Consider the following 11,213-nt stretch of genomic DNA (forward strand, 5'->3'; position numbering starts at 1 on the left):
GGACGTATCATTTGTCAATAAGACTTGATCAACCTTATTGATGGATTCTTTTTCACGGGCATGAGATGGATGAATTTAGAAAGCACAACCTTCTCTACCAAACCTTTATTTTTTGTTCCTTAGTTTCAAGTTAGTGAAAATGTTTTTATTTCTCTCTTTTTCCACTTTATCTGTGCAATAGAAAAATGACCAGAAAATAAAAGTTCTCACAACGCCCTCAAAATTTAGTATGATTTTTTCTTGCATATTTAAGAATTTTTGGCACTAAGAATACATTAGGGGACTGCACCAGTGGGCCATAAACTTGCAGGGCGCGACCACCCCCCCCCTCCGGGAGCGCCCCTGGCTTGTGGGTCCCATGTGGGCCCCCTTCACTTATTCCAGCACCCAACCACTTTGTCTTCCTCCATAAAGAATCGAACCATTGCTCAAAATCGTGTTTTAGCTCATCTTGCTGCCATTTTTTATATCCTTGCTCAAAGCTCCATTTGCAACACTATTTTAGGGGATTGTTCATCGATATGTGACTCCTCCAATGGTCCAATTAGTTTTCGTTCTAGTGCTTTATATATTGCAAAATCTTGCTATTGTGGTGACCTTGTTCTTGAGCTTGCATGTCAAATTTGTAGGGTCCCAAGTAGTTTTGATGCATGATATAGCTTATAGGCACTTGTGGGAGTAGTTGCTATAAGTTTTGATTGAGTTTTGTTCATTTTTATTTGGAGTCACTAAAAATTTCAGATTTATTTTTCGAACAAAAAAATTGTTAAGGAAAATATAGCAAGGTGGTTCCTCCAGCAAGAAGACCCCGAGACTCGTGATACGCGAGCCCGACCTTGAACACCCAAGGGAAGCTCAAGTGCGGCCTTGTGAATGGCCGTCAGAATCATTCATGGTCCAGGCCGGATTCAAGAAATAATTTTACGTGTACGTACGAAATGTTGGCCTTGAAGATTTTGTTTCAGATCAATGCAAGGAATATTATCAACTCACCGATTCCTTCGTGCGGATGTTTGAATTTCATCCAGGCCTAATACACATTCCTTTCTATTTAATCTTTATGATGAATCTTATACTATGAACCTAGAAGATTTTAACCATGCATGCAAAATATAATGATTTTCCTGCTATAGTAATTTTCACAAAGTCGAATATAATGATTTTCTTTCTAGCATCACCCTATGAGAAATAAGAAATATTCAACACGCCACATTGGGGAACATTCACTTTCATGCCATACATTATCTTGCTCTCTTCCTAAGTAGATGTATTAATAGTAAGCATGAGCATAGCCACCTTTGTGTACCTGGCCTTAGTATTCTTAAGAGTGCGGTCATGGATGATAGACGATATAACTTAGGAGCTATTATTGCTAGGAGGCTACATAAAATGCTAAGGACAGAGATTTCTTTGGTGCAATTTATGCCTCACGTGTAGCTAATTATCTTGGGATACCTATAAAGGAGAATGATATTGAGTTACCACTAACTTTTCTCGATTATGAGGCTATGGTGCGCTACCAGTTTTTAAGAGAAATGAACAAGTCCTCCTATACCAGTTTGATAGACAGCATGCTGTCCATATTACCCTTCCTGCTCCTGCCTTCTTATACTTTCAGGAAAAATACAGATACTTTATAACCATAGAGGAGGCAGACGAGTACGAGAGAGAGGCGAAAGCCGCTCGCCTCCATGCTGAAGTTGTTCAAGCGGCAGCTGCCGCAGCCCTATACAACCCCAACTATGACTTTGGATATTATTCGGGCTAGCCATGGCCTTAGACCAATTTAGACCAAAAGCCTAAGCTTGGGGGAGTATGTATTTCTCACCGACATTACATTCATGTTCACACACTCATTCCATTTGTGGGTGTTCATACTTTTTCCATCTACCATCCATGGTAGTTTATTTCTTCCTTTTGTTTTCTTCTTGTGTGTTTCATTAACCTTGAGAAAACCCAAAAAAATAGTTCTAGCTTTACCTCGTAGTTTGTTTAGTTGTAGTGTTAAAAGAAAACCCAAAAAGATATTTCGTTCTTCTTTTGCTTGTTGCGGGCTTTCCCGTGTAAATAGTTTTTCTTTCTTCCTTGGGTCGTAAGGAGAAGACCATGATGACATGTTGGATGGCTCTCATATTCATTATCTTTTATCTATCAGAGAGTCCATACTACCTTGTCTTCTCCTTCGAGTTATTGCTTGAAAATTCCAGCTTAGTCCAATGCACATGCACTCTTATTATTACTTTCCACACCGTTTGGTCGTGCAAGTGAAAGGCAATAATGATGATATATGATGAAGTGCCAGAGATGGAGAAAAGATGGTATGAACTCGACCTATTTTGTTTTTGTAAATATGATAACCTCATTGTTCTGGATTCAGCCTGTTATGAATTGAACATGTTTGCAATGAGAACTAGAGATTATAGTTACATATGCCATGCATAATTAGCTAGGAGGGAATAATGGTTTGTCTTGAGTGCCAACATGGATATTAAAATGGTTATGATGTAGTATGATAGAATGGTATCCTCCTCCGAATTATATGAGTGGCTTGACTTGGCACATATTCATGCATTTAGTTGAAACAAAACCAACATAGCCTCTACGATGTTTATGTTCATGGTGATTTATATCATACTCATGCTTACATTCAATGATGGCTAATCTCAAAGCATGTTTATCACTATTGTCGCTCTCTAGTTGGTTGCTTCCCAGTCTCTTGCTAGCCTCCACTTGTACTAAGAGGGAATACTGCTTGTGCATCCATTTCCATAAACCCAAAGTTGTTCCACATGAGTCCACCATACCTACCTATATGCGGTATTTACCTGCCGTCCCAAGTAAATTTGCATGTGCCTTTCTCTAAAACCTTCAAATAAATATTCTGTTTTCTAAGCCCGAATCGTTGACGTAGTGACTAGGGGTTGTCTGTATCTTCCATGCTAGGTGGGTTATTCTCAAGATATGTGTTGATTCACTATCTTTCATGAGAAAGTGGCTGGTAATCGGGATGCCCAGATCCGTGCTCAAAAGTCAAATCAAAATTTAATGAATCAAAACTCCCCCAGGATTGTTGTTCGTATGGATGGTACCCATGGATTCGGCCCACCGTGGAGTGTGATCGATTGGTGGAGGGGGAGTAAAACCTTTACTATTCTGTTTGGGAACCGCCTATAATGTTTCTAGCATGGAAGTTATTGAGATCTCTTAGTTGTTATGTTGATGAGAGCATACCGCCCAAAGTTTTGTTTCATCCCTATTTTAAAAGCTCGAGCTTTGGCACCTCTGTAAATCAATGTTTCCCTCTGCGAAGGACCTATCTATTTTACTTTACTGTTGAGTCATCCTCTTCTTATAAAAAGGTACCAGTTAGAGAGCACATCGGCATTTGTATGCTTTGTTATTAATTGATATTGAGTATGAGTATGACTGAATCTCTTTTACCATGAATTACAATGTCTAGTCAGTCCTTGTTCTTCGGAGGTGTTGTGCATTTATGTTTTGCCGTCTCAGAAAGGGCGAGCAAGATACCAGTTTAGCGTGTTGTATTATGATTTTTTTGATAAAATTGTTGTCATCCGAGACTTATTATTATTGCTCGCTAGTTGATTATGCCATTGATATAAGTAAATATGCGACCTAAATATTATTTTGAATGTGGTTAGTCTATAATTTGAGCTGAAGATCTGAACATAAGTTAGAAAAATTTACAACAACAAGATCAAATAGAGTTTTTACAAGTTCTTCTTTATCACTTTCAGTTTATCAACTGAATTGCTTGAGTACAAGAAAATGTTTAAGCTTGGGGGAGTTGATACGTATCCAACGTATCTCCTTTTCCAAACTCTTTTGCCCTTGTTTTGGACTCTAATTTGCATGATTTGAATGGAACTAACCCGGACTGACGTTGTTTTCATCAGAATTGCCTTGGTGTTATTTTTGTGTAGAATTAAAAGTTCTCGGATTGAGCTGAAAATTTACGGAGAACGTTTCTGGAATTAATAGAAAATATTTGCAAAATAATTAACCGGAGAGGGGCCACCCCCTCGCCACAAGCCTGCAACACGAGGGCCCCCTAGGCCGCACCCCCTGGCTTGTGGAGCCCCTATGGCTCCACCGAGCTCGTTTACACTTCTATATATTCCTATCCGGGGAGAAAACATCAGAGAGAAGAGTTCATCGCGTTTTACGATACGGATCCTTGCCACCTCGTGTTCTTCCTTGAGAGGGTAAATCTGGAGTCTAATTTGGGCCCCGGAGAGGGGAAATCGACGTCGTCGTCATCACCAATTTCGTGATGCTCTCCATTGTTCGTGAGTAATTCCATCGTAGGCTTGTTGTACAGTGATGGGTTGGATGATATATATTATCTAATCGAGTTAATTTTGTTAGGGTTTGATCCCTAGTATCCATTATGTTCTGAGATTGATGTTGCTATGACTTTGACATGCTTAATGCTTGTCACTAGGGCCCGAGTGCCATAATTTCAGATCTGCACCTATTATGTTTTCATGAATATACATATGTGTTCTTGATCCTACCTTGCAAGTTATAAACACCTATTACGAGTTATGATCCACATCCCCCAGGGTCACAATAATTGGGATTCTTTCCGGTGATTACCGTAGTTTGAGGAGTTCATGTATTCACTAAGTTCTAATGATTTGGTCATGTTCTCTATTAAAAGGAGGCCTTAATATCCCTTAGTTTCAATTAGGACCCCTCTGCCACGGGAGGGTAGGACAAAAGATGTCATGCAAATTCTTTTCCAGAAGCACGTATGACTATATATGGAATACATGCCTACATTACATTGATGAATTGGAGCTAGTTCTGTATCATCCTATGTTATGACTGTTGCATGATGAATGCCATCCAGCATAATTATCCGTCATTGATCCATTACCTATGAGCTTTCCACATATTGATCTTTGCTAAGTTACTTTTCCGTTGCGATTGTTACAATCACTACAAAACTACTACTATCATGTTTGCCACTATTACCGTTACTTCCATACTATTTTGCAACTAAATACTTTGCTGCAGATATTAAGTCTTTCAGGTGTTGTTAAATTGACAACTCAGCTGGTAATACTCGAGAATATTCTTTGACTCCCCTTGAGTCGAATCAATAAATTTTGGTTGAATACTCCACCCTCGAAAATTGTTTCAATCCCCTATACTTGAGGGTTATCACCTACACGTGCCCAAGTTGAACAACGACCTCTCGAGCAGCTAGCTGGATATATTGTGTCTTGAAGGAAGTTGATCTTCCAGTGAATTGGTATGGGCACTGTGGGAATAACCCCTTGTAACACCCAAGATGCGGTCATATCCTTATTTTGGCGCGAGGGCCTCGACAGGGATAGGAACGCATCTCGTCGTTTCCCAAGAATGGATATCATTACAAGTACATGTTCCGAAAAGATGAGTATAAAGAGTTGGCTTACACTCGCCACAAGCTACATTAGAGTCACATCAATACAACAACATAATCAGTCATCGTGAAAAAGATCAGGGTCCGACTATGAGCGTAAACAAATGATAAAAGAACGTAGTCCATCCTTGCTATCCCAGGTTGTCGGCCTAGAACCCATCCTAGATCGATGAAGAAGAAGAAGAAACTCCAAATAAAACAATCATCGCGCTCACGTCATAGTATCCCTTTACATGTACCCGCAACTGGTGTTGTAGTAATACATGAGCCACAGGGACTCAACAATCTTATTTCCAAAGGTATCAAGACTAGCAAAGCTTAATGGTGAGGTATGGTTAAGTCATGAGGGTGCAACACACAACTAAATATTTTTTTGAGGTGGCTAACTTACGAGTACAAGAATAAAAGAGGGAAGATCTACTCGTAGCGGACGTGCGCTACTAATGATCAAATGAATGATCCTGAGCACCTACTTATGTCCGACAAAACCCCACCGTGTCCTCAATCAGAGAAGGAGCTCACGAAAGAGACAATCATGGTTACGCACTCAGTAGGTAAGTTTTAGTTAATTTTACTTCATATCATCTAGAACCGGATGTTAACCAAAGTTTCCAAGTTTCCACATAACCGCGGGCACGGCTTTCTGAAAGATTTAACCCTACAGGGGTGCTCCAACTAGTCCATCACAAATTACCACAAGCCGCATAGAAAGCCACAATCATGAAACTCGTGATCTCCTCGGATTCCTAAGTGGAAAACCTCAACTCTGAGATTACCCAAAGCATCACCGGAATCCCGATGCACAAGATATTTCGTCCATGGTAAAACTAATCCACCATGGCTGCCCACGTGTCGGCGGTCCCGATAGCAGCCGCGTATCTCATTCTCAGGACACGAAGGATGGGTCACACTAGGAGTAAAACCAAATCTTGGGTTGCCCCACGGTGGCCCCGTAGTCTGCTAGTTTGGACCAACAGTCCTGCGGAGCACTGGAGCGGGGGTTGATTAAATTTACTCAGGTTAATTACTCCCTACGCAGTTCATTAGTTATTAGGCAAATGTAGTACCAAAGTTGGACCTTGCCAGACCAGTCTTAATCTAAAACGAATTATCAAGGGGTTCCTCATAACAACCCCGATCGTGTTAGCAGCGCTCAATTATGGAATATAACACCGGTAGCCAAAACTAATGCGGCAAAGGTAGAACAAAACACCAAGCTAGAAAGCCGAGCCTTCCACCTTTTACCAAGTATATAGGTGCATTAAATTAATTAGCATAATATGGTGATATAACAAGGAACCCATGTTTGCACATGGAAGCAACTGCACCTGCAACTAGAAACGCTATCACATGGTTAAGCAAGCGGTAACATAGCCAATCAGTGGTTTGCTAGGTTGTAGAAAGGTTGAAAGTTTCATCGCAATGTTGGGAGGCTGATATTTAACAGGTGGTAGGCAGTGCGACATAACAATAGAGACGAAACAACTAGCATGGCAATGATAGTAATGGTATCTAGGAAATGATCATCTTGCATGTAATCCCGCTTGGAAGAAGAACAACTCCGTGAAGCAGACAAACCGACGTAGTCGAACGGATCCTCACACTCCGACACGCTTGCGGAACTCTATTGAGACGAAGCAAACCAAAACAACAATTAACACACGATATTTACCAATGCAATGGCACGACATGATGCACACCCTAATATGATGCATGAGGGTTCAAATATGCAAGGCAGGGCATGGCAATTCACAACAGTCAAACACTACACATTAAGTGAAGCTCAATATGCAACAAGTTGCATATTCATGAAACTCCACATTCAAATATTTAGTTCACTCTCCTTTAGGTACTCGACAAAATTCAATGTTGCTTAAACTTGCAAAGGGGTGAAGAAAAAATTAAACTACCTATCTAGGCATTTTAAATGAGGCCGGAAATGACATATAGCATCTGCGAACTAACCCCACACGTTAACTTTGAAATCTGTCCAGATTTGTCCTAACCGCATTTTATGTTTGTTAACCGGCAAATCAAAGTGGTTCACGCGATTCTAGTCGTCATTCTAGTCCATTTACATATATGGATCATCTCCAACGGAGCTACGGTTAAATAACTACGATCTAAACCAATTATATCATGTCGACACGCAAATGATGCAAACAGTATGCTAAAGAGTTTTAAATATGCATGAGAGTTGGAAAATATTAATCTACGCGAAAATATGATCAAGTGACATATATAACTCGTTGTGATACGACGCACGTTTTAAAAACTATAGGCGTTTGAAAATCATGCATTTTTGTGAAAATACTAAATTCACAAAACCTAAAAAAACCTAACGGGCCGAATCTGCTATTCACAATTTACTAGCATTAGGACAGGCGGGGATTAACTAGGAAAAGGGGGTGCACCTCGTGGGCACGAGGCCAAGCAGAAGAACGAGGCTAGGCCGACTGTTGAGGAGGCCGGCGGTGGGCGAGCTGGCATGGGCCTCGCACGGCCCATGGGACGGAAGCGGCTGGGCCACGCGGTCAACGCACGAGAGGGTGTTCCTCCTCATGGCTCGCTCCCGAGCGGGAGATAGGGGCAGTGACGGCTGCTCCGTTCACATTCCAGTGGGGAACGGTGGGGACAACTCGGCAGGAATGCGGGGCTGGCCGGACTTGGCGGGACCTTCGCCGGCTCACCAGCGATGGCAACGACCGGTGGCCGACCGGCGGCTGCATGCGGGGCTGGAACCGACCACGGGCGCAGCCTACTCCAGCGGGCGGCGACGGCGCACCGACGGCCGGGCTCGGCCAGAGGCGGGGCATGGCAGACGGTGACAGGCCGGATACGGAGCGCGGCAGCGCGGGGTTCCGGTTGCTGCTGGCGGCGGGGAGGAGTTGCAGTGGCTCGGCTGGCTCTGTGGTCGCCCGGACATGTGCGGGTTGGCCGCGGGCATGTACGGTAGGTGGGGAAAAGGGTGAATCTGAGCCTTCGGATCGTAATATGATGGCTGAAAATGACTATGGAGCTAAGGCTGCGGGATTTGGAGGGTGTGGGCTTGCAGGTGGGGTTTTCTAGGGGGTGGCTACAAAAATGGCTAGAGGGAAACCCTAGTAGAGTGAGAGAGCTCCACCATGGGGTGGTTCTTATATAGGGTTGAGCTATGGTTTGTTGGACCTCGTCCGTCCAATCACGATCCGACGACCATGAACAGAGGAAGTGGCTAGATGGCTCTAATGGGCTGTGTAGTTGGGCTATGTAGGGATGAGATGGAAATGGTGCGGCCCGTGATTGAGTTTTTAAAACACCAAACGTCCGACAATTAAACTAGCTATAGTGTCGCTATATAATTAACGGTACGGGTATCAAAAGAACTCCGATTGCGACGAAATTTGACAGGCGGCCTACCTACACTATATTAAGACCGCATGCCAAGTTTCAACCCAATACAAGAAATTTTTATACACACTTTTAAAAAGAAATAATTTAATGATGTCGCGGGCGCGTGCATGTGTGGTTGGCCTCAAAACGGTAAGCTACCAAAACGGAGAGAACCGGCAACTAATAACGGATGCATGTTTTGAAAACTGGCGGCAACGAAGTGCCGATGGAATGTGGATGATGCGAATGATGCGATGGTGAATGCGACAAACAATCTAATCACACGGCGGCAATGGAATAAGAGGGGAATCTTCTGGAGCGTCGGTCTCGGGCTGTCACAACTCCCCTACAGTAACAAGAGATCTCACCCTGAGATCTAAGAATGAAAGGGGGGAGAGGAAGAGAAAGAGCAAGAGGTGAAACTTAGTTGCTTGTTCGACAAATGAGTGAGACCAATGATCCTTGAAAGTTGCAAAGAGATGAAGAATGATATGAGGAATATGCAAGAATTCAAACAAAATTTCAATAGCACTTCGGTAGGAAATTGAGGACAAAAATTTGATAAGATGGAAAGATCTTGATTAGATTCACAACAAACCAACTAAATTGATAAGCAAGGAAAGAACATGATCTTGACAACCCGAGATGATTGATATAAAAAGAGCAACACCAAACAACTGCGGAACAAGAGAATAGAAACTAGATCATTGGAAGAAGGAATGGAGAAGAAATAAAAACTACTACCACAATTGAATTGAGAAGCATCTACAAGAAGGATTGAACGGAGTTGTTGGAAAACCAACAACATAAGAACAAGCTTCTTGTGGTCTTATGGAACCCGTCTCAAATAATGAGTTGACAACCAGCCACTAATAGAAACAAGGATTGATTAGATGCAACAAGAAAGGCAACACTTCTTACACCAAGAGGAAACATTGAAAACTTGGATTAATGGCAACACCATAATAGCAACAATCCTTAGACAAAACTTTAGGTGAAGTCTAAACCAAGATCGCTCAATGAAGAAACCATGGGTTAAAAAAATCTCATGATCAAAGAATTGGTGGATTTAAATATCTCATTCTTGAAAAAAACTCTCTTCGAGACTCCTCCACTAACAAGAATGCTATAACACCACCTCAAAGGAAAAGAGGAAGAATTGCTCTTTGAAATGCAAGATAAAGAATACTTGAACACCTTCAACTATAATCTTGAAGAACACCTTGAGAATGAAGAGATAATGATCCGCTAACAGAAAGATTCAACAAGGCACCGCAATAATTGAGAGATGGACGAAGAGACAACAATTGAGAAGAATTTGAGGACGAAAGCTGAAAGCTGAGAACGAAGAAATCTTCTGAAATGATGGCCTTCGGAGGATTGAGAAATGAACACAACACTGAAATGCACCAGATAGATATGGAAAGAATTACTCATGATCGAAAACAAATGAGACGAAAAACAAAGCTGAGATGACAGTCTTCACAAAAATGGAGAAAGAATTTGAGAGAAACACACCTTTGGTCTTCCAAGCTGAGAATGATGAAAAGGGACACCACCAAAATTACTGAGACACTCCGAAATAATGAATAAGGAAAAGTTGACCTAACAAAGAAATTAATTCGAATAGGTCTTGGAGAAGCGATATGACTGATGGAATGCATACTTACGTCATAGCTGAAAAAATAAAAGATCTACGGAAAAGATTGAAAGAGCCAGGAAAGATCCTGGGAAAGAACATGTGGGTTATGGGCCCACTCAAATAGAACACCATTGAATCAATTGCTTAGGAAGAGAGACATTGCACTGGTATAAAGAAAAATTGATGAGGTTAGAACCTCGAAATAATTGAAAGGATTGAAAACAAGAAACTTCTCAAATATCTTCAACACTCCGGACAGAATAGAGAGAGATGAAAAACAAGAAAGACTTGATAAGAATTACCAACATTGGAAAGGATTTAAAGGATGAAAAGGATATGATGAACAGAGAGAGCTTGAATTGAATTCAGAGAAAAAGAGAACAAGAATGAAAAAAAATGATGAACTTAGAACTCCTGAGAATCTTCACAAAGAACCACCAAATACAACACGGAAGAGACGATAGTGGAAGCAAAATGAAGAGAAAGACACTTGGATGATAATTGAGTCAGTGAAGAAAAGGGCCGGAGGGCGGGGAAATTAAAGACAACTTGGGACAGATGAGACAAACTCCGGAAAGAAATGAGAGATTGATCTTGGAAAATTGGAGAGGATTGGATTACTTGAAGAGAAGCACACCGGTTGAGAAGAATTGATAAGACAACTTGATTGAGCAAACGAATCAACATTCCCATAAAACTTGAGAAGACCTCTTAGGAAAGATATGAAATCACCACTTGACATCGAAGCAACTCGAATTACCATAT

The sequence above is a fragment of the Hordeum vulgare genome, chromosome 7H (assembly GCF_904849725.1).
Source record: "Hordeum vulgare subsp. vulgare chromosome 7H, MorexV3_pseudomolecules_assembly, whole genome shotgun sequence".
Taxonomy (NCBI): domain Eukaryota; kingdom Viridiplantae; phylum Streptophyta; class Magnoliopsida; order Poales; family Poaceae; genus Hordeum; species Hordeum vulgare.